This window comes from Panthera onca, chromosome B3 (assembly GCF_046562875.1).
Source record: "Panthera onca isolate mPanOnc1 chromosome B3, mPanOnc1 haplotype 2, whole genome shotgun sequence".
In the NCBI taxonomy this organism is placed as follows: domain Eukaryota; kingdom Metazoa; phylum Chordata; class Mammalia; order Carnivora; family Felidae; genus Panthera; species Panthera onca.
The window spans coordinates 63,406,574-63,430,764 of NC_138344.1; the positions used below are offsets into that span (position 1 = coordinate 63,406,574).

At 41.2% G+C, this 24,191-nt stretch overlaps 1 long non-coding RNA gene across 1 annotated transcript; it reads left to right on the forward strand.

Annotated features, from left to right (window-relative positions):
- The first annotated feature begins 4,542 nt into the window (after positions 1–4,542).
- Positions 4,543–21,298, forward strand: LOC132669286 (uncharacterized). Its single transcript, XR_009606066.2, has 3 exons — positions 4,543–4,757; positions 15,127–15,330; positions 21,213–21,298. It is a non-coding gene; the product is annotated as an uncharacterized LOC132669286 (long non-coding RNA).
- The last annotated feature ends 2,893 nt before the right edge of the window (positions 21,299–24,191 follow it).

Below are 24,191 nucleotides of genomic sequence, written 5' to 3' on the forward strand. Positions count from 1 at the left end.
AAATTATAAAGAATTCATAAAATTCAATATAAAAAAACCAATTCAATTAAGAAATGGGCAGAGGACAAGAACAGACAATAGTATGGAGGTTCTTCAAAAAATTAAAAGTAGAACTTACCGTTTGATTGAGCAATTCCACTTCTAGGTATTTATTAGAAGAAAATGAAGACACTAATTTTAGAAAACATATACATCCCTATGTTTATCACAGCATTATTTACAATAGCCAAGATATGGAAGCAATCTAGTTGCTCGTTGATAGATGAATAAATAAAGCAGATGTGCTTTATCTATAATATCTATCTACCTATCTATCTATATAATATATTATTATAGATTACATCTATCCTTTATGTATCTCTAGCTCTCTATCTCTATCTCTGTTGAACACAAAAAAGAATGAAATGTTGCATCTGTGACAACATGGAAGGACCTAGCGGGTATTGTACTAAGTGAAAAGTCAGACACACAAAGACAAATACTGTATCATTTAACTTATATGTGGAATCTAAAAAGACAAATGAGCAAATGAAACAGAGACACTTTCCGGTACAGAGAAAAAACTGATGGTTGCCAGTGGGGGGAGGATAGGGAGAAGGACAAAATAGGTGAAGGAAATTAAGAGCTATAAACTTCTGGTTATAAAAGAGATAAGACAGGAGGATGTTACGTACCACATAGGGAATATCACCAACAATTTTGTAACAAGGTCATATTGTAAAACACAGCAACCAGACTTAGTGATGAACATTTCCTAATGGATCTAAGTATTGTCACTATGTTATACACCTGAAACTAATGCAATAGCTTATGTCAATTATACCTTAATAAAACAAAAATACTCAGCACTTGTTATGTTCTAGCAAGAGTACTCAGTGCTGCATTTACAGTAGTCAACAGGAAAGATGTGGTTCCTTTTTGCATAGAGCATAGTCTGGTGTCTAGAAGTGAGCCAAAAGATTCCATGAGATCAGCTGGTCTAAACCTCATTTTATAGATTAGAAAATGGAAGCACCAAGAGGTAAAGGAAATTGCCCTTTAGCATAGCTGGGTAGTGGCAGAGCAAGAACTGTGACTTGACTCTTGCAACTGCCAGTCCAATTCTCAGCTTAAACTAACCAAGTGAGTTAGCACAGGCCCACAGGCATCGTGGCAATAATGCACCAGACAGTTCCCAGTGGCCTGAAAAGGTCCCTGCCCTTCCTTAAGTCTCAAAAATGCTCCAAAAGTGACTTAAATGTTGGGGTGGATTTGGTTCATGACATTGAGCACGTTGAGGTGTGATGAAGAAGCAGAGCCATGAATTCATTTGGGAGAAAGTCGTCTTTTCCCCCTCCTTCCCCACCCTTCCCACAGCCCCTCTGTGCATTTCTGGGCCTGCCTGAGCAGAGGAGTTTGGCCGACTACTGGATTGTTATTAAAATGATAATTAAAGAGGTAAGAGGAAAGGAGCACCTTCCAATACCATTCAAAAGAGTCAGCACTTTCTCTGGATAATGAATTCTTTATACCCTGGGTTATTGCTCAACTGAAGGGAACCTGCAACACAGTTGTGTCTGGAATCAATGAGTATACATTCTCAACCAATAGATTCAAGGTTGACTTCTTGTTTATAAACAACACCTTAGAACAGGAAAGTAGGTGATGGCCTTGAATCATCATCCAATGCAATCATATTGTATCTGCTGCTGTTCTTTGCAAGGCTTTTGCAGGCAATTTTTAACCTCCTTTTAAGATTGCCTTTTAGAGAGCTCCATATTCCAGGGATTTTCCTGGAAAATAGGAGTTTTAAGAGTTTATTGGGAGCTTTCTTTTGGGGCACCTGGATGGCTCAGCCGATTAAACATCCAACTCTCGATTTTGGCGCAGGTCACGATCTCACGATTTGTGAGTTCTAGCCCCACATCGGGCTCTGAGCTGACAGCATGGAGCCTTCTTGGGATTCTTTCTCTCCCTCTCTCTCTGTCTCTCCCCTGTACTCTCTCTCGCATGCTCATGCTCTCAAAAATAAATAAATAAATAAGAAAAAAGTTTATTGGGAGCTTTTAAATTTATTTCATATGGCACTGGAAGTGCATTTTAGTATGGAGGGTTGGGGGTTGCTCCTGCAGGCCACCCAAAGTCACCAAAGAGAAGGGTCTTTCTTGGAGTTTCTCCCAGCACCAATTTGACTAGTGGTCTTTGCGTGTGCACGCATCCCACGCCCATGGGTGAGCCCGGGGTCCAGGGAGCCACTGGATGGCACTACCATATCCCCCCTTTGTCTCCCACTCAAGTTTCCCACTCAATGAGTTTCCCAAACTCATTTGACCTCTGAACCCTTTCTTTCTGGGTTTTCCTATCAATAATTCATGGAACTACCGTTCTGAAGAACCAAACTTGAGAAACAATGAGAAACAGACATGAAGCTGGGTGAATGTGATGATGTTGCAAGACTAACCTTGCAGCAGTTCAGTTTATGAAAACGAAACATGGAATTCACAAAATTCTGCACTTTATTTTTTATCGTCAGTTCCCACAGGAGTTGGCACAGGACTCACAAGTGAATGGAGCTGTTAGGTCTATCGCCTTTAGTTCTGTAGACATGGGAACCACCGTGAACCCCTTGGGCTATGCACAGTGTCCACTTCTGCACCAGAGCACTTGCCCCATGGAGGATGTGTCTTAGATTATCAGGGCTTCCTCATGTCTGTGGGCTCACCGATGCCTCATTTCCCATCAGCAAGAGAGGAAAAGCAGGCAAAAAGATAGTCACTCAATTATTAGTCATGCTGGGAAACTTATCTGTTTCAGGAATTGGTTCCTCTCAAGCAAGGGTGGCAGATATGTGGTCCAGCTTGCAGACTAACGCATTTCCCAGTACTATCACTAATACTCAATGTGTGCTATTTCCAGCTCGTCATTTGTTCCCTGGCTTGCGAAACTACCATACAAGAGCGCAAAAACATTTCTGCTCCCTTGGGCCATTTCCTCCTGACATTCTTTGATGATTACCTCTGAAGCAGTGGGGATCACTTCTTCGCTTGGTCAACATATTTAGTTGATGGCACTTTGTCTCACCAGAAACAGGCCAGCCCTGGCTGGTCCTGGCAACATGCCTGTGCGTGAAGTTCAGGGATACAGGGTCCTGGCCTGGCTCCCAGCTAGGCTGCACTTAACAAAGCACATTTTGGAGGCATGATGATGGGAAGGTGTTATGATGGCGTGAACTGGTGGAATTATAAATATTTAGTCTGTCCCCCAGCCTCTAGCAAGAGTGAATCTAAGTAAGCCAATACAGACTAGTAAGAAGCAGGGGTATTATTGAAGGTCCATTGAAAAGGAGATTCTATAGTCACCTTCCTCCCATTTTGGTAGTTATAAACTTTGATGTTTCCTGGTGATGAAAGAACTAAGGTTTGCCATTATCCAGAGAATTTTCCTTAAAGTTCACTGAATTAATCCTATATATATTAATGATATAGTACATATGTCCTATATATATATATATTAAACATATATCATTACCTACTAGTAATAGTGATATATACGTTATATATATATATATAAGATATATAATACATATCACTTACTATATATATCATATATATGTATTATATATCATATATATAATATCATTATATATATGATATATATGATGTATATATCCCTTACATATGATATGCTTTATATATAACGTTTATTTATTTTTGAGACAGAGAGAGACAGAGCATGAACAGGGGAGGAGCAGAGAGAGAGGGAGACACAGAATCTGAAACAGGCTCCAGGCTCTGAGCTGTCAGCACAGAGCCCAACGTGGGGCTCGAACTCACGGACTGTGAGATCATGACCTGAGCCGAAGTCGGACGTTTAACCGACCAAGCCACCCAGGTGCCCCTGATATGCTTTATATATATGATATATGTATCCCTTACTATTACCAATAGGCACTGTGGTGGGTGTCCTTGTGAGTGTTGGGGAAATATAAAAATATATAACAGGGGGACCTAGGTGGCTCAGTCGGTTAAGGGTCCAACTTCAGCTCAGGTCATGATCTCATGGTTTGTGAGTTTGAGCCCCACATCGGGCTCTCTGCTGTCAGGATGGAGCCTGCTTGGGATCCTCTCTCCGCCCCCCTCTCTGCTCCTTTCCTGCTCTTTCTCTCTCTCTCAAAAATAAATAAACATTTAAAAAAATGTATAACAGTCTGCATCCAAAGGGAATTTAATCTATTTAAAAATATAAGACATATGCCAGACTATATATCATAAGAACCGTGTGAGTCTGGATCGTGAGCTGGGATTATCGTGGAAAGTATTATGAAGGAGGCACATCTTCCTCTGGGCTAATGCCCAATAATACTATGATTACCACCACTACCACTTTTTAACATTTATTGGATACTTACCAGATTTCCGGTATGGTTCTAAATACCTTTACATCTTATTCTGGGCGTTTTTTACATGTTTGCTCATCATATTAACACGATAACACAGAAGGAGGAGGAAATGGGCATAAAGAGCCTAAGAGACTTGCCCAAAGTCGCACAGCTATAGCTAGTGGTGGAGCTGGGTTTAAATCACATGCAGACTGCAAAGCCCCTGCTCCTGTCTGCCGAGCACGCTGCCTCTGATGATTTCAATATGTGCAGAGAAGGGCAAAGGCACTCTCGATGAGGGGAGCCCGGTCAGCAAAGGAGTGGGAGTGGTAATGTTTAAATGGAAAAGGACTGGCTGGTGGCTGCTTGATGTAACAATTGACACAATGCCCGAAATAGAGTAAGTGCTTGATAAATGTTTGTTGGATTATTGACTGAATGCTTAGAGAGAGAGAGAATGCTGGGGAAATAGGCTGGTATCAGATCATGTAGGGTTTTGAATTACAGTCTAAGTGGTTTAAACTTAGTCCAGTGGATAATATCTTCTCTAGAATGCTTGAGTTTCTGGGGAGGGCAGCACACTAGTTCATAAACATGCCATTCTAACCTGTATGTTCTCTTCTTCAGTACTTGCTAAAGAATTGCTAGAAAAAAAAAAACAAAACAAAACAAAACCAAACCATGCTAATGAAGACTATTACAAAATCATGCTCTCTGAGTTTTGTGGAATCTTCACTGCAAAAGTCAGATGCTACTTACACTTGAGAGGTCAATCTTTTTTCTTATGCCTGTAATCCCTTTTAAATACATGCTAACGAGGTCACCTGGGTGGCTCAGTCGGTTAAGCATCTGACTTTTGGTTTCGACTCAGGTCATGATCTCATGGTTCATGAGTCTGAGTTCCCTGTCGGGCTCTGCACTGGTATTGTGGAGCGTGCTTGGGATTCTTTCTCTCTCCCTCTCTCTCTCTGTCCCTCCATGGCGTACGCTGTCTCTGTCTCTCTCAAAGGAGTAAAATAAAGTTAAAAAATAAAGAAGGGGCAGGAACTGAAAGGTCATGCCGGAGAGAAGAGCCAAAGAGGACACAACAAATGGCATGTTTACTAACAGGATGAGGGAAGCAGGAATAAGAAGTAAGCAGAAAGCATGATGTAGAGAGAAATTACTTTATGTACGTCTTGAGCCCAAGTCTTTTGATTTCAAATTCAGTTCTGGATACTTCCTGAGATTCTCCATATTATAAATCCTGCCATTCCTTGTGAGTATTCATTGTCCTTGACTTTTCAGCTGTGTTTTATGTAACTGCTCCTTTACCCCTTTTTGAAACTCTTTCCACTGAAGTGCCCTACTCTGGTCTCTTCCTCCTACCACTGCTTTGTCTTTTTAAGCTCTTCTTCCTCTATGCCCAAGGCCTGCCTGTGTCATTTTATCTATCTCCAGGCTTTATGCTTATATCACTTTGCATATGGTGCCCCAAAGTAGGTACATAATCTACTGGTATCTTTTCTGAGTTCTCAGGGAGCTCATATTTCCAACTGTTTGCCCAATATCTCTAAATAGTTAACACTCACCTAATTAGAGAAGGCTCCATGCAGTCCCATGGTCATCTTGCTTGGAGTGTCTTGTTTTCCCCCATTGACTTTGGAATGGGTCTAATTTCCTATCCAGAACAGGCTACAGCTTGCAATTGATTATGCACAATTGTTTATGTTGAGGTCACTGGATTTCCGTGTAACACCTAGCTCAAGGGAGGAGACTGAGGGTCCCAAGACACCGAGGTGTGCTTTGGCTTTTCCTCTGCTGGATCATTCAGCTAAGGAACTGCTCTTGCATATCTGATAAGTACCAGGCCAGTGCTGCTGTTGAAGACAAATTAGTCACAGGTGTTAGACTCAAAAAATTAGGACTATAATATTAAACTTTTAAATTCCCATCAGGCTCACATTTTATAACTTTATAATTATACATTTATAATTTTTAGCATGAGCTATAGAATAATGGGTTTAGATATCTATTAACACTCTTCATGTGGTAAGGTCAATTTTATGTAGAGGTTAAATAGGGAATCCCCATGATCGAGAGAGGGCATGTATCATTGATGAAAGACACTTTCCCCACAAGGGTCTCCTTTCACCCTTCAAGTTCCCACAATATATGTTTTTTTACTTTGTGTTTCAGGCGATAAAGATTAACACTACGGATTGTTTTTGGAGTGGCAAATTCATTAAGCTTATTAAAATAACCATTCAAACCAGTATATCAGTTTAATTTCACCGTGAAGCTCTAGATCTTTCCTTCATGAGTCCTTTCTTCTTTTTTCTTCCTATTGGGTGATTCTGCTTCCCTTAGGCTCCTACATTCTGCTATTTAAGGGAAGAAACACTAAAGGTAGTGAGTGGGAGCTTCCTGAATTCTTAGTGGAAGGAGAGAGTGTGGATTCAGTGGCAAAGATATAAGAACTGTGGTAGTCTACTAACCGTGAGGTGGGTGCTGAGTAAGGTACTGAGAACAGGTGAGTGTGCAAGGGTTGGCAATAGCATCAAAGGCACAAAAACAGCTGGAAAAAGTGAAATTTGTGGTCCAGTCAGTACTGTTTGGTTGTTTCTGGTACAAACAAGTAAACAGGTAGGTGGATGGTGTGTGTGTTTGTGTGTGTGTGTGTGTGTGTGCATGTGCACGTGTGTGTGTGTGTGTGTGTGTGTGTGTGTGAGAGAGAGAGAGAGAGAGAGAGAGAGAGAGAGAGAGAGAGAGTCAAGTAGAGAGACACAGAGAGACAGAGAGAGAAAAAGAGATAGCTAGCTAATAGAAAAAGTGAAAGGTACCTGCTTACTGTTCCCATTTGTCCTAGCCCCACAGAGTGACTCTAATGATGAAAATTTCAAGCTAGATGAGAGGGGAGCCCATGGACTTGCCCCGCTGGGTAGGAGGTGTTTTGGGGGCAGTTGCAACTCTGTAGCCCCCTCAAAATACTCCTTGAAACCCTCTGAAGTGCGAGGCTACCCAAATTTTCTCTGGATTGAAAGTGATGAGGATCATGTTGGACCATCCCAAATGTCTTGGGTGTAGCCTCAACTAGCCCTCTAAGAGATTGCCTGAGGCCAGTACATTGGAGTAATAACAGCAATACAACAGCTGCCATATTGCAGGCCAATTCCATGGCACACCCTCACCCTAGACTTCTTTGCTTCCATGATTTCCTTTAATCCTCTCAATGAGCACATGAAGTATTACTAACGGGTTTATGGATGCAGAAACTGAGGCTCAGAGTGTTTAAGTAACCTGCCCAAGATCTAAAATCAGGGGGTTTTGATAAAATGCATTTCTCTTAGACAATGTCTTGATTCTTTCTTGACCTATGATTTCACTTAAGTGCATGGCTTTCTGAGAAGGTTCTGTATTCTGTCCTAGTGAGAAAAGGTCACAGGGCCTCAAGGTCTTGGAGCTGATCTTTCTAATATGACGCAGAACACAGGCCTCATTTCCACACTGCCATCTCTCCTTGCATGCTAGCTTGCTACAGCTGGCTCTGTGATGCAATGTCCATCTTCCTACTCTGCTCATAACTTGGTGATATCAACAGCAGAGCGGTGGAACATCTGTCCCTTGAAGACCACAAGGGAAGCTACTGTCTTCTCTCTGACAACATAAGTGGCAGTGGAGAAAGATGGGAACTGCCCCAGCCTGGGGAATCATGATGTTAAGTATCAAAGGGTTAAGGAAGAATTGCACTGAATTTGGTATACAAGTTGTTAGTTTGGTTAATCTTTGTTTCCCGGCGAACTGGTCACTCCAGACAAAGAATTTGCCTTTTTGTACAGAGCTTGCATGTATCTCAAGTTTCTGAATTTGCACACTCAGCTGATCCCCTAAAAATTGTCAACTGATGTAAAACAGCAAAAGTCAAATTGTTCAAATGCTTGGTGCTGCTGTTTATTCCAGTATGACAGATTTTACTTGTCTTTGGACTATGCAGAACAATTGAAAGCAGGTTTAAAGAAATTTGAGGTGCTCCGGCACTAGCAAACCTGAGAAGCCATTGGCTTATCTGGGCCTAGAGAGGCAAGGGGAGAAATAGCTTTTCTGACTCTCAGAGAAGGCTGGAGCCATGGAAGATGGGCTGCCAGGCAGGAGCTATACTAGTGAAGAAAAGTGATCACAGTCACCCCTCAGAGATGAAGTAAGGAGGGAGCAGGAGGAGAAATACGCCACCCTTTTTCTTGCCATTTCCAACCTCCCACAAGGGCTCCCATTGTGTGAGAGTAATAGACAACCAGAGGTAAGGTGCCTGGAGGTACAGTGGGAGTTGTACTCATGCAGTACAGGGTACAGCAGGAAAAGGACAGGATGGATGTGGCAATGAGGGAGTAACAAATGGAGAAAAACCAGCATAATGTCGAATTACTCTTTGGCTCCCCAGTGGATTGTATAGTGCCCAACACTGAGTAGAAAGTTAACAGGTGTTTTTAAATGGAACAGAACTGGAAGAGATCTCAGAGCTCATTGGGTTCAGATCCCTGACTTTATTGCTGAGGAAGCTGGAATTGAGAGATGTGGAGATGACTTACTGAAGACCATGTTAATGGCCAATGGTTAAATGAGGATCCTGGGGCAAGTGTCTGGGTTCCACGACTAGTGTTCCCTCCACACCACCACCATCTGTGGGTGAGCACAGTCGATCTTATTCTCTCAGCTCATTCTTCTGCTCCTCATTATATTCATCTTGGTCTTTTTAGTCCTTCTTGCCTCTTTCACCTTACTCCCACATCTGGAACAGCTTTCCTTTCCTTCCTCTTCGTGATCACATGCATTACCAAGCACCTATTGTGCACAAGACAATGCACTCTGTCCAGAACTTACAAATGTAAGTCCATGCCAGTCTCCATGTTCTTTCTGCAGCCACTCCTTAGCACTGGCCATTCCCTATCCTTTGGAATGTAATTCATGTCTGTGATGCCCTGACCAACTCCTGTCCAGTAGTCACAGCTCAGCTCTCATGCCACTTCTTCTGAGGGGCAGCCCCGACTCCCTCTTTCTGGCACTTAACTCATTGCACTGCTATTATCTGTGTATACATGGTGCTCCCTTAATTAAAAACAAGCACTTGTATTTTAGCATGGTTCCTATCACACAGTAGGTTTTAATAAATGCTTGGTGAGCAACTGAATAAAGGGTGATGAGGAAGGGATCTGCCGAGTGACTACATTTGAGACCCTTTGCTTCCCCCTCTATCCTGCCATGGCTACCTCCCAGCCACTCTCAGAAGATCAACACTTTTTATCCTTGGGGGTGTTACTACTATTTGTGGGGCACCTATGACCTGCCAAAAGCTAATTTAGTTGCCATTCGACTGGTGAAGAAACTGAGTCGCAGAATAAAGACCTGCCCAAGGTCACATGCAGATTTGTGCTGAAATTTGACCTCAAGACTGCCTGGCTCTAAGTGTATGAACTATGCTGCATTGTTTAATCTATCTTATGCTTATAAGGATATTCATTGATTAACTCATGAAATTCAAATATTTAATTAAAATGCCACATGAAGAACACCTTCTCCAACATTTTCTTCATCACGTTCATCTCTTCTGCTCTAAATGTAATCATTGCCTTTCGCTTTATTTTTTTATGGCACTAAGATGGTCACTATGCTCCTACCATGTTCGTTGTGCTACATGATTTTCAAAGACTAAGATAAATATCACGTTTTATGTTTTCTGAAATTACCTTTAGTGCTCTGTATGCATACAGTGAACAGATTTTATCATCCTGTGACATTGGAAAGAGATTGAAATCTCCAGTTTTGAAAGAAGGCCAGATTGAGCTTGGTGTAGTTAAGCAATTCAGCCAAGTCCTCACAATGAATGGTGGCCTAAGTTTGACCACAACTGGGAAAAAATGGGAAGCACAATTTGTTTCTTGACCTACTTATCTCAGTTTCAGAACTTTTTGGGTCTTAAATATTGAATTATAATCTAATGAAGCTGTGGTCTGTCCTAAGACAAACTGCATTTTTTAAGTCCATCTTTAAGATTGGAAAAAACCCTCTAAAACTTAAAAGTGTTGAATCAAAATGGCAGAATGGCAGATAATCCCATTAGTAATTTGGGCAGCAACCAGTTGTTTATACTGAGAATGATAAAACCAGCTTCACGTAAGAATAAGACCTCAGCTTCTCCTGTTCTCTGATTTCTTAGGGGTGTTGATGCCCGTCTCCACCCTTGATGGTCATTTTTTTCTTCATCTGCACAAGAGCTCTGACATGACCACCAAAGTAAACTCAGGGCCGTCCAAGGCCTAGCAAAGAGACCTGGACTGACATGAGCTTAGAGTGGGTGTGATGCATGGTCTTGTAGAAGGAAACTGTGGTGCAGACAAAGCTTAACGTAATTTGTTTGATCCTGAGAGGGACTCATATTTTATATGGAAGACAAGCTGAAAGTTAAGGAATTTGTTAAGAATTTGCCTCGGTAGATCCTGAAACTGTAGTGGGCTACATAGTTCCAGGAAAGGCAAAGAAACTCTTCTGGTGTTCAAATGTGTGTATCCAACAGGGAAGGAAGAAGGCAGAGAGAGAGAGAGAGAAAGAGAGAGAGAGAGAGAGAGAGAGAGAGAGAGAGAGATGGAGGGAGAGAAGGAGGAGGAGGAGGAGGAGGAGGAGGAGGAGGAGTTTTGATCAATATCTTTCTGGTCTCTAACCCTGAGGTGTTGATCATTTATGTCATTATGATGGGTCTGGCAGCTGACACTGTCAGGCATGAGGTCAGCAGGTTCTTAACAAGGATGATACATCCATGAATACCAATAGAGGGGGCTCCTGGCCACCCTCCTGGAGAGGCAGACACTCAGGCATGGCTGCTGCCTGGGGAGGACAAGGGAGGCCGAGTTCCCTGTGATGAGGAGGCCGAACAGGGAGGGTTTGTACGCAGGTGTCGTGCATCACTGACTTGCTGGCCTATTTGTGTTCCATGGGTTTGTATGTGTGTACAAGGGCACGTGGGTATGTGTACCTTTTTCTGTTGCACCTTAATATATTTTTCCCCCTCAATATATTCAATGGTTTCCTGCATGAATTCTGGCCCTGGAATTGTTGCAACCACTGATCTTATTTTTTCACACTTCATCAACACTTTAGATCTCTGGGTACTAGAACATCATAAAGATTCATGTGTTGGTGTTTCTCATCTACCCAGCTTGGTTACTGCCTAAACTCCTGTAGGCACTGCCCTTCATTTATTTGCATTTTCCTGGTCATCTTATGTCATTGTTTCAGCACCTGGCAATTACCTGCAGGATTGGCAAATACTTTTATTATATGCACTAAGAAGAAAGTGGTCACTTTGCTCTTAATTGCCATTTCCACATTTCAGTGCTGTTTCTGGTTGCACTGCAATGATATATCTGTAGACTTTGCATGCTTACCGCCAGATCTGTGGGCTAGGAGCCTGTTTGTAACACTGCCCACACCTTATATCCTACTCTTGTTCTTTAGATTCCTGGGATAGAAATAGGATTCTTTGCTCCATAAAAAGAGATTAAAGCTCTCAGAGCTCTGTTTTGTTTTGTTTTTGATTTGGAAGGTTAGAGGTAGATCTAACTAAGATCAAGATACTCTCTCAACCAACAAATGAAACATGCTTTGGCAAAGATACATATACTCGTGTGAACAACAGGTTTCAATATTTGAAATCCTAAACTAAACCTTTCTTTTTTCATGTATAAAAACACCTTTATTTTTCTCTTCACTCAAAAATTAACTTGGATGGCTGTTGATTTCTCGGTTGAGAACTGCCATGCACAATTGTGTGGCATTATCAAATTTAAGAAAAAATATCCATCTCCCCAACAAAAATATGGCTTAAAAGTTTTTAGCCAACCCAATATATAATATTTCACATGGAACAAGAAAAGAGTAATCCATATTTATAATTTTGCATTCATTAATTTTGTAACATGAACATTTAAAACAACCTATTACAAAAATCACATTTTAGTTTGAAATACTGCTTTCTTGCTTTCTTGTTTTCTTAAATAGCTCATATTTCCATTATGAACTAAACTGAGATAAAATGTGAGGCTCTTTCATAGGTCTTATTCAGCTCTCAGATTCCAATGCAACAAATATTTATTGAATGGCTAATTTTGTGTAAGGCAAGGAATTCGCCTCTTATGATGTGGTGTCCTGTGCTGAGGACATGAGCTCTGTGCTTATATCTCAGCCTGTGGTTAGTGTCACGAGAATTCTCTCACAGAGCAGATGCTATGACCCCAAGATGGCAGTGGTAGGGAGCATCTGCTCGGGTGCAGTGGGTCATGCTATGACTCAGGAGCGATAATTTGACATGCAGGGACAGGCTCTCAGTTTGGAAGGAAACTTGTTTTAGATTATCCTTAGACTAGTAGAAAACAAAGTCAGAGAGTGGGTAACCACATTCATTCATTTGTTCAACAGACACTGAATGAACAATTAATGTAGAAGGCACTCAGGAAAAGAGAAATGAACAAGATGATTGTTTTCTCCAGCTCTTATGGATTTTACATTGGTAGGAACAACACATTTTACCAAAGACCCCAATATTTAGTCGTTACATTCCAATTATAATTATTTTGCAGGTGGAACAATAGGCTGCTGTGAGAAAATACAACAGGGACACCTAATTTGGATATTCCAAAAAAGTGACATTTACGTAGAACTATGATGGGTAAAAAGAAATTAGCCCAGTTAAAGTGGTGGGCTGGAGGTGGGAGGAAGGTTGTGATTCAGGTGAGGACATGGCATGTGATAAAATCCCAAGGCAGGCAGGTGTGGTCAGGGAAATAATAGAAGGACAAAGTAGAGCTTAGTGGGTTTGACCAGGCTGAAGGAGGGTTGCTGACTATGGTCTTGACTTTAACTTTATTCTAAGAACAATGAGAAGGTTTTGAGTGGGGGTACAACACGAGATGTATGTTTCAAGAAGAAGGACCGGCTGCTGGTGGGAAGTGTGTTGAAAGGTGGTGAAGAATCCAGAGAAAGTGGGAACAAGGCCATTTCAACAGTGGAAACTAGGGATGTGGTTTCTGCATATGTGTCTACTGTGTTTGGGGTGCTTGATCAGGATTAATTGGTGCTATTGAGAGTATGCGTTTCATGGGTGGCTTCTCAGTGTTAAGGTGAGAGCATTAAAGGTTTGGCACCCAGTCCCTTGGACCAATGACACATCTCTCATTTGGGGTTGTGTTTAGGGATATGTATAATGATACATGTTTCCTTAGAGCTTAGCACCCTGCAAAATTTTTTATTTATTTTTAATTTTTTTGACATTTATTTAGTTTTTTTTAAAGAAAAAAAAATTTTAATGTTTATTTATTTTTGAGAGAGAGAAAGCAGAGTGTAAGCAAGGGCGGGGAGGGGCAGAGACAGAGAGGGAGACACAGAACTCAAAGCAGGCTCCAGGCTCTGAGCTGTCAGCACAGAGACTGACGTGGGGCTTGAAATCACAGACTGAGAGATCGTGACCTGAACCGAAGTTGGACGCTCAACCGAGCCACCAAGGCGCCCCTTAGCACCCTGCAAAACTTAAAGCAGCAAGTTCTGTGAGCTCTGGCTTTTGTAATAGGCAGCGAAGTTTTGATTATTTAGCAGCTATCTGGCTGCCAACATTCTTACTCGTGTTATTTTGACAGTTAGCGTGCCATGCTATTGGACATGCCCTATCTATTGCGCAACAGCAGGGTGACTAAGTGAGGCAGGATTCCCCACGTGAAGGAAACGCTCCTACCTCCTGATGAACATCCTAAATGTCAGTTTTGGGATCGGATGCGCCCGGACGCTGCAGGTTGGGTGCCCTGTCTTCCTGCCAGTGTTAGGGGTGCTGCTGCTAATGATGGAAGCTAGGCAGCTCTCCAGCCCCTGAGATGCAGCCTCCTAAAGACAGAGCCAGCTAATAGTGGACAAGTCTTCTTGCTAGTTGCTTGTTAGGTTTCATCAGGTTTCCTAGCCCTTGGTAGGTGGGAGAAACAGAGCGGAAAGACCACAAGCTCTGAAGATAGGCACATTTTGATTGCGCCGTATGAAGCTCTGTAAGCTTAAGCACAGTGTTTAGCCTCTCTGAGCCTGACTCCCCTCACCTGTGAAAAGGGGATAATACAATGTTAGCCTCTTGGGATTCTCTTGAGGATAGACGTCACAGCACATGCAAAGGGCCCCATAGAGGTTTCCCACACTGCAGGCATCTGATACATGGGAGTTTCCTTCTCTATGTTAGCCATGTAATAACTGTAATAACTAGCTTGCCTAATGAAACCCAGGGGCCCCTGTTTTGCGGTAGTGGTATCAACCACATCCTCATATTTTGTAGCTGATTTGTAAGATTGTCACTTATCTGTGCTGTACCTTCCTTCTGAGGGCCAGGTTAATCGACTTTGCAGTAGAAGCATGAAGCAGATAAGACTATCAGCTCTGAGTATATCTGACTATAATTTGTAGACTGTCAGTAACGTAATGTAGCCAGTCTGGCCCTGGTCTCAGACAAATTCATGGGAAGATGCTGTGCTGCTCTCAAATAGTTAAGAGAGTGGATCTTTTATCTATGCGTTTATTGAAATCTCATCAGAACCTGTGATGCCCATCTACCACATTTTCAAGCTCATAGGTCCATGAATGTATTAACTCCGTTCAAAGAAGTGCTTTTTCATCAGGTCTTAACTTGCCTTTTGCTAACCTCATAGCATGCTCCTTGGTTCTAATATTTTCTTGGATTGGGGAATAAATTCTAACCCCTGTTTTCATTTTAGGCAGGTGAGCAACAGTGAAAAAACATGAAAAAGCACTGGCCCTGGACTCAGGAAATTGGCTGAGACTTTCATTTCTGCTGCTTGTCAATTGGATAAATGTAATTTCTTTGAGACTCCATTTTCTCCCATTTGGAATGGTGATAATGATACCTATTCTGCCCACTTTATACATTGGCTGTGAGGATGGAAGTTTATCCCTGAAAGGTATGTGAACTGTAAAGCACCAAACAAATGATTTTCCTCAGATGATGGCATCACCACAGGGGCTAAAATCAATTCTGATGTCAGTCCTCCCCCCAGTTCCACTGAATCAAGATGTCTAGTGGCGGGATCCAGGCACTTCTATTTATTTGTTTATTATTTTTTTAATGCTTATTTATTTTTGAGAGACAGAGAGAGACAGAGCACGAGTGGGGGAGGGGCAGAGAGAGAGGCAGACACAGAATCGGAAGCAGGCTCCAGGCTCTGAGCTGTCAGCACAGAGCCTGATGCAGGGTTTGAATCCACGAACCATGAGATCATGACCTGAGCCGATGCCAGACGCTTAAAGGACTGAGCCACCCAGGTGCCCCTGGCACTTCTCTTTAAATTAATGAACGAGCAGTGTCTGGGTGGCTTAGTTGGTTAAGCATATGACTTCTGATCTCAGCTCAGGTCATGATCTCGCAATTTGTGAGACAGAGCCCTTGCCTAGGGCTCTGTGCTGACAGCATGGATCATGCTGGGGATTCTCTCTGCCCTCTCTTTCTGCCCCTCAGCTGCTTGTGTCTCTCTCTCTGTCTCAAAATAAATACATACACTTTCACATAAATAAACAAACAAATGGATAATATGTATATATATACATTTAACTAAGTGTGTGAAGCAAGGGTGGAAATCCACTGTCCTGTAAAAACAGGATGATGTCACCATTCACAATATTAGAGGCTTGATTTTTCCAAACGATGAGCTTGACTCCTTCTGGCCCATCTTCAGCTGCAAGTCTTTGCCCCTCACACTCTGGGTATTTTCGGACTTAGCCACATTCTCCCCTCCCATCTCATCTTGTGACAGCACAGTGCTCCAGCCATGTTAGACTAGCCTAGCCTCCGTTGGCTGAAAACCCCATTCCCTTCCTTGCCTTTGTGATCCTGCCCTGTGATTCCTTGGGAGGACATTCTCACTGGGGAGCAGGGACCTGGTCTTCACGTAGCATCGATAATTGAGACGTAGACATTTCAAACGGGAAGTGATCTTATGACCATTCAGTTTATCTTCTGTTTCACAGAGGAAAACTCTGAGACCCAAAGAAGGTAACACAGGCCAGACCACAAGGTAACATAGCCGGTTAATGATAGAGTCACGATTAGAATCCAGGGTTTCAGACTCCAGACCACTGCTCTTTATACCACTTACCTAAAGCCATTAATGGAGCAGCTATTGTGTTGCAGGTGCTGGCATAGAGTTGTAATGTTAACATGCAAAACTGTGTCATGTATCTATCATTCCAAGCACAGAACGCTTATCTCTAGCACTTACAATTTTTTATTATTATTTTTTTGCACTTATAATTTTTTGTAAATGATTCCTTTTAGTATACTTAAAAATTCCCTAAGGTGCCTGGGTGGCTCAATTGGTTAAGTGTCCAACTCTTGGTTTCCACTCAGGTCATGATCTCATGGTTCGTGAGATTGAGCCCCACGTCGGGCTCTGCGCTGACAGCACGGGGTCTGCTTGAGATGATCTCTCCCTCTGTCTGCCCATCCTCACTGGTGCTCTCTCAAAATAAATAACTAAACTTAGAAAATAAATAAAAATTAAAATGCGCTTGATCTTTAAAGCTTTTCAGGACATTATACTTTCTTCTAAGTATGTTCAGCTACCACCCACAACCTATGCATATCTACCCTGCATTATACATCGGACCTGAGTTACATGAGAGCTGGGCCTTTTCTTCAGGGATTTCAGCCACCTCCTCGGCCAGGCTCAGACCATTAGCAGAGATGGGGCTACTTCTGGCCTATTTTCCTCAATCTAAGTGCTCACGCATGGCTGCATCGCGGTCACTCTGCCAGGTTGTCTGGCATTGTCTTTAGAATGGACCCTTTAACTTCTAGTCTGGTGTCCTAATGCCAGTGCTAAAGGACTGATTACCTGACATTTGTTCTCAGTATTTTACTTTGGGAGAAATTTGTAAATGATGGTAAAAGAATTTGACATAAGGATTTTGTTAGGATTTACAGAGAGTGGCTTGGGCCAGCACATCCTCAAGCTAACCTCCAAAGTTGTCCTGTGTACAGCTATGGGGTCACACTCTCAATCAGATTCTTAGACAGCTCAGGGCAGGAAAACTCCTAGTAAATGTAAAGACTAAATGAGCGTGTAGGGAGCGGTGGGTTAAGTTCAGGAAACTGTGATTTCTTTTCTCATGGCTCCTTACTCAATGTGGTGTAGAAGCAAAGACGCAGAGTTTGGAATTGCTGATCTCTAGAGAGTTCCTCCACGACATACACTTCTCTATTTGACAACCTGGTGTCTGAAGGACTGCGTTAAGCAACGTGTGCAAAACGCACTGTCCTTTCAACATTTCCTCTGCGTCTCTGCATTTACAAGGCCCCTTTATTTCCAGCGTATCGGCAACATCAGTTTAGAAAATGAAAAATAGCGGGGCGCCTGGGTAGCTCGGTCAATTGGGCGTCCGCTTCGGCTCAGGTCATGATCTCGCCGTCTGTGAGTTCGAGCCCCGCGTCAGGCTCTGTGCTGACCGCTCAGAGCCTGGAGCCTGCTTCGAGTTCTGTGTCTCCCTCTCTCTGCCCCTCCCCTGCTCACGCTCTGTCTCTCTCTCTCTCTCTCTCTCAAAAATAAAGAAAGAGTAAACAATTTTTTAAAAAAGAAAATGAAAAATAGTGATGGATCAGTAAGTACTACAGGTCCTAAGATCAGATGCTTGTTAATCAAGTATAATTAACATACAGTGTTATACTCGTTTCAGGCATACAATAAAGTGATTCAACAATTCTATACATTTCTCAGTGCTCATCAGGATGCATTTGCTTTGAATCCCCTTCACCTATTTTACCCCTACTCCATTCCCCCACCTCCCCTCTGGCAACCACCTGTTTGTTCTCTGTATTTAAGGGTCTGGTTTTTTCTTTGTCTCTTCTTTTCTTTGTTCATTGGTTTTGTCATAAGATCAAATACTAACATGTATTTGAAGCATTGAAGAAAAATTGGCAAATTTATGATCTCACATAAGTTTCTAATGCCAGAGCCTATCTTGTGTTGTTTAAGATAAAGCTGCCTTCGTTAAAACCACTAGGACTTGTAAGGAAGTTATTATGAGTTTGAGATCTTTAAAGATCTCTCTTTCTCTCTAGGGGTTCAGAATCAGGCAAGGGTTGAAGGACATTCTTTTAAGCTATTATTTACTTTTTCTTTTTTTAAAAAGAAGACCCATGCATTTGGTTGTTACTGTTTTCTGCTACAGATATTTGTTAAAACTTGGTCTTATCCACATTCTTTTTTATGCTTTTTTCATGCATTGTTTTTTGTTTTTTTTGTTTTGTTTTTGTTTTTGTGTTTTTAATTCAACCAATACTTACTGAATGCCAGACATGATTCTATCTTCTGGGAACAGCACAATGAACAAATGTGTTCCTGCTAGTGCAAGAAGACAAATGTCGTATCTTTAAAAGGCTTAATAAAACTGATAAGCTTTTGACAGAAGTGATGAGTAGAAGAAAGAAAGAATAAATGGAATGAGAAAAGAAATAAAACCACAGATCTGTATTTATTAAAAAGATAATCGTGTGTAGAACTGTATATGCCATCAAATTAGAAAAATTAGGAGAAATATATAAATTTCTTAAAAATAGTATATTAAAACATACTCGAGAAGAGATAAAAACAAGTCTAAATGATCTGGTAACTACTAAAGGAATTGAACAAATTATTTAAAACCTACAAAGAAAACATTAGCTTCAATAATTTTAGGGGTGCATTCTGCCGATTACCCAAGGAACAAGTAATTCCTTTCAGATAACATAAAAGGAGGAATAACCTCTCAATTTATCTTATAACATGAGTAAAAACCTGGTGTTGAAACTAGACAAGGACAGATGAGAAAGAAAAATTACACAGCGGTTTTTCACTCATGAACATAGATCTGAAATGCTAAATGAAAATGTTGACAAACTGAATCCAGAAATATATTAACAAAATATAATAAGTTACTACCTAGTTAGATGTTTTCCAAAATGCGAGGTGAGTTGAACATCAGAAAAAATATTATTGTAATTCACCATTTTAAAGTTTGCAGTAAACAAAAGTATGGTCACCTTCATGTAGGAAAAACATTTGATAAAAGCCAACAACCATTCATGGTAAATACGAATGGCTAAGAAAGCAAATTTCCTGAACCTGTTTAAGAGTAGCTGCAAAAAACCTTACAACAAACTTGATACTTAATGGCAAAATGTTAAAAATACCATTCTGTTTAAAATCAGGAGCAAGACAAAAATGCCTGGTAACTGGTTCAACGCAAATGGTAAAGCAGGGAAAAATAGCAGATGTATAAAGATTAGGAAAAAGGAACCAAAATGTCAGTTTGCAGATGAAACAAATTTCCGCATAAAAGCAAGAAGGCTCTAAAAGTTTAGGTTGCATTGCAGATATCTTAAAGTCCTTGGACTCTCACATGTAACTTACTTGAAGGAAAGAGGAGTGTGACGGTTAATTTGTGTTGGACCTTAGCAGGTGTCAGGCTCAGTGCTAGATTGTTTTAAAATAATCATAATTATTATTATAACAGCTACTATTTATTGTACCAATTCCTCTGTCGAAAAGTAGGTGAATTTTTACAGTTACTGTTTCTAATCCTCACACAAATTACAAGTATTATTCAAGAAATTATTATTGCTATTTTACAGATGAGAGAACTAAGATTCTAGAAGTTAAGTAACTTACCCAAGTTGACTCCAAGCCTGTGTTCTTTACAATGCATGAGGCTTCCCAAAGATACGGAACTTGTTTCCGGTGGTGTCCTAGATGCCCAATTAAGTATCTGTGAACTGTTGCACTTAGAGTCCGAGTCAAACGCTTGTCTCACAAAAGGATCAGCACTTCTTCAAAATCAAGAGTCAGAGCCATTAAAGCAGCTATCACTTGTCCAGGATTTTCTGGTTCCTTTGCTTTTCCTCTTGGGGCCAGAAGAGAATTTCTAGGGAGCTTTCACTGTTGGATACTGGAAAGGATAGACGACGTATGTATTGATGTGCTCAGGCTGTTATAACAAGATACAACAGACCAGTGGCTTAAACAACAGCAATTTGTTTTCTCACAATTCTGGAGGCTAGATGTCCAAGAGCAAGGTGTTAGCAGGTTTAGTTTCTTCTGAGGTCTCTCTCCTTGACTGGTAGAGGGCTGCCTTCTCCCTGTGTCCTTCTCGTGGTCCTCTTGCTGTGTTGTCAGGGTCCTAATCTCCTCTTCTGTGGACACTAGTCATACCGGAGTAGGGCTCATCCTAATGACCTATTTTGACTTACTTGCCTCCTTCATGGCCCTATCTCCAAATACAGTCACACTCTGAGGAAGCAGGGTCTAGGATTCCGACATATAACATTTGGAGGGACACACTTAAGCTCATAACTATATCTCAGGGGAATAATAGGATAGAGTTGCAGTCTCAGAGAGGTTGGATACTTTCGGGGTATGTGTGATCGTGAGTCCTTATGGGGAATCCTCCATGGACAAAGAACAACAGACAGCAGCATCACCAGGTTACACTGGCCGTTGACAGAAGTATATACTTAGGCTTTAGGCTTAGAACACTACTCTCATTGGGATCATTGATGAAAAGGCAAATTCAAGTTCAGATCTCCATTGAGAACAGGAGCAACCAACAGGATATCCCTCCCTCCTTGTTTTCCCTTCATCTTTTATGAACCTGCCAAGGCTGGTGAGTGGGAGCTTCTAAACACCCACCCAGCTGGCCATGCATTCATCAATTCATCAATTCTGTTAGGACAATGAGAACTTAGTCTCAAATTTCCAGATAGATTTGGAAAATAACAAAGGTTTGACATTTCATGAGAGTATTTTTTTTCCAGGCCATGTTTTGTCATCAGAGGCCATGCAGGGGCATACAAATAGAGCATGGGAGCATTGAAGAAACCTGAATAATAAAGTTGGACTTGAAAACATCCCTCATTGTTGCCTCTCCTTTATTCTTAGCCTCTCCCCTCCTCTCTTCCTTTCCCCCGCCCCCTACCATGTTCCTTTACGCAGAGAAACAGAGCTCCCTTTTGGAAGATAAATCTGGAGACAGTCTCAACTCCAACCCAAGGGCAAGTTCCCAAAGAGCCAGGCCCTCATTTAGTCCCTGCCCAGCCCTTCAGTTTGGTGAAGAGATACTGGAATGATCTTTATCTGCTGAGTAGAGACCATGAGTCTCTAGGTAACTTTTTTAGTCATCACCTGGATTGACATTGACCTCCAATCTGAAATTGAGGTACTCATGTATAGCTGTATTCTTTAATTGCCTTAGCGTTGTGTTCACACAAGGACTTGCAGAGAATTGGAGAATTGGAGGTTAGGTCTCTAGGGTATCAATAGGGAGAATATATGGTGGTTTGAATGATAGTTAGAATATTAGAGCATTGAAGGATAATCTTTTCTAACCTTACGTTTCTGGAATATGCCAACCTTTGAGTCATGATTTATCGCATTTCTTGACTCAGGGCTTGAACTCAGAATATAGGATGTTCTTGAAACTCACAGTTTACTTAAAGCATCATAGTGATATTAGAATATCACTAGATATTAGAAAGGAAATAGTTCAACTACACAGAAGGTAGTTAACATTTATCAAATGTTTTGCTCTATGCTTGGTCCCGTGCCGGTAACTTTATATTATTTCTTTATTTAGTAAAAAAATAATGTAGTGGCAATATTTAGCATGAAGATACACCTCCAGCATGGATTGAACCCTTGAAGGGAGGCATGTGAAATGTAAGATGCTTCATCTACTTACATTCTCATGTCTCTCCTTTCTCCTTTGTCTTCCAACTCAGTTCCCACAGGCATAGTGGCTTTACTTCAGTTATTCCTATTAAATGGTACTTTAGAACAGGTGGCCTTTAGAAGACACTCTGAACTTGAATACCTCCAGTGAAAGACCTTCCTTGACCACCCTATCTAGAGAAGCCAGCAAGTATCCCCTCCATCAAATCCTTTTATTTCATCATCTCATAGCATTTCTTATAATTCTATATCTTGTTTATTACTATCTGGATCCCCTTCTAGAATGCAGCCAATCTGTTCTCTACTCTGTCCAAAGGACCTCCAACAGTGATGGGCACAGACTGTTTCAATGGTTATTTGTTGTGTGACTCAGACAAATGACAGCAGCCCCACTAGCTGGCTAACTGGAGTAGTTTGGATCATGTCTTTAAGAAATCAAAGCTCATGCTGATGTGGCTGAAATCTCAAGCTTTCCCATGAATTCACAATAATGTAAGGTCTAATCTGCCATTGTAATACATGATGTCTTAATTAATTCACTAAAATATTCTTCCATTTCCTTATAATTTGTGTTGCCTGAATGGAGTGGAGTGAAATAGTGAGTGGGGCTTTGCCATGAACACTTGGGCAACTTTGCCTTCTATATCATATTTTATTGCTTGGATATTATACCTTTTCAAATCTTTTCACTTTTTGATGGCCATTTGGATTTTTTTTAATACTTAGAAACATTTTCATGCGCGTCTCCTGGCAAAGAGTTCTCTAGGGCATTGGTTTCAAATTGTGATCCCCAGACAAAGAGCTGTGTCTCCATCCCTGACCTACTGAGTTAGAATCTCTGTGGATGGGACCTAGGGATCTGGGCTTTAGTAAGATCTCCAGGTGATTATCACACACAGTATAACCACCTATGTAACTTAAAAAAAATACCAGTAGCCAAGCCCTACCTCAGAATAGTTAAATCATAATCCCTTAGGATGGGGCCAGGTGATTCTACAGTGTTGCTGTAGAATCAGGCAACTACTTATATGAGTAGGATTGCCGTGTCTTAGGGCACAAGTTTGTTAAATTTTACTACATGAAGTCAAATTGCTTTTCCAAAATGGTTGCCTGAGTTATGCTCCTACCAGCTTTTTATGAGTGCTCCTTTTGCTCTGTGTCTTCACCAGAACTTGTATTATTTGACTTTTTAAAAGTTTATTTCTTTATTTTGGGAGAGACAGAGACAAGTGGGGGAGGGGCAGAGAGAGAAGGAGAGAGGGAATCCCTACCAGGTCCCGTGCTGCCAGCCCAAAGCCCAATGGGGGGCTCAAACCCACGAAACTGCAAGATCATGACTTGAGCTGAAACTAAGAGTCGGACACTTAACTGACTGAGCCACCCAGGTGCCCTTACTTGACTTTTCAATTGTTGCCATTTTTATAGGTACGAGGTAGGCATCTTGTTATAATTTTAATTTGTATTTATTTGGTTAATAGTGGGGCTAAATATTTCCTTATATATTTAAAGGCCATTAATATTTTTAATTCTGTGAAAAATGCCTATTCGTGGGGCCATGGGTGGCTGATTGTTTAAGTGTCCAACTCTTGGTTTTGGGTCAAGTCATGATCTCACAGACCTGACACTGAGCCCTGTGTCAGGCGCCCTGTGACCCTCCCCTGCTCATGTGCACGCATTCACTCACTTTCTCTCAAATAAATAAACCTCAAAAAAAGTCCCTATTCATATCTTCTGCCATTTTTTTCCCTACTGGATTGTCTTTTTATTGATTTGTAGTCATTCTTTATGTATTCTGGATGCTAATTCTTTGTCAGTTATACATGAAGGAACTACCTTCCTTCTACTTTTTGTTTTGTCTTTCCATTTTCTTCAGGGAATATTTTGACTAACAGAATTTTTTTAAAATGTCATTGAATTTCCCTCTCTTTTCTGTTAGGGTTTGTGTTTTTTGTATCGTGGGTGAGAAATGTTTTTGTACCCGACGTCTAAAAGATATTTTCCTGTACTTTCTTCTAAATGTTTTAAACCTTTGTCTTTCACATTTAAGTACTTAATCCATCTCAAAT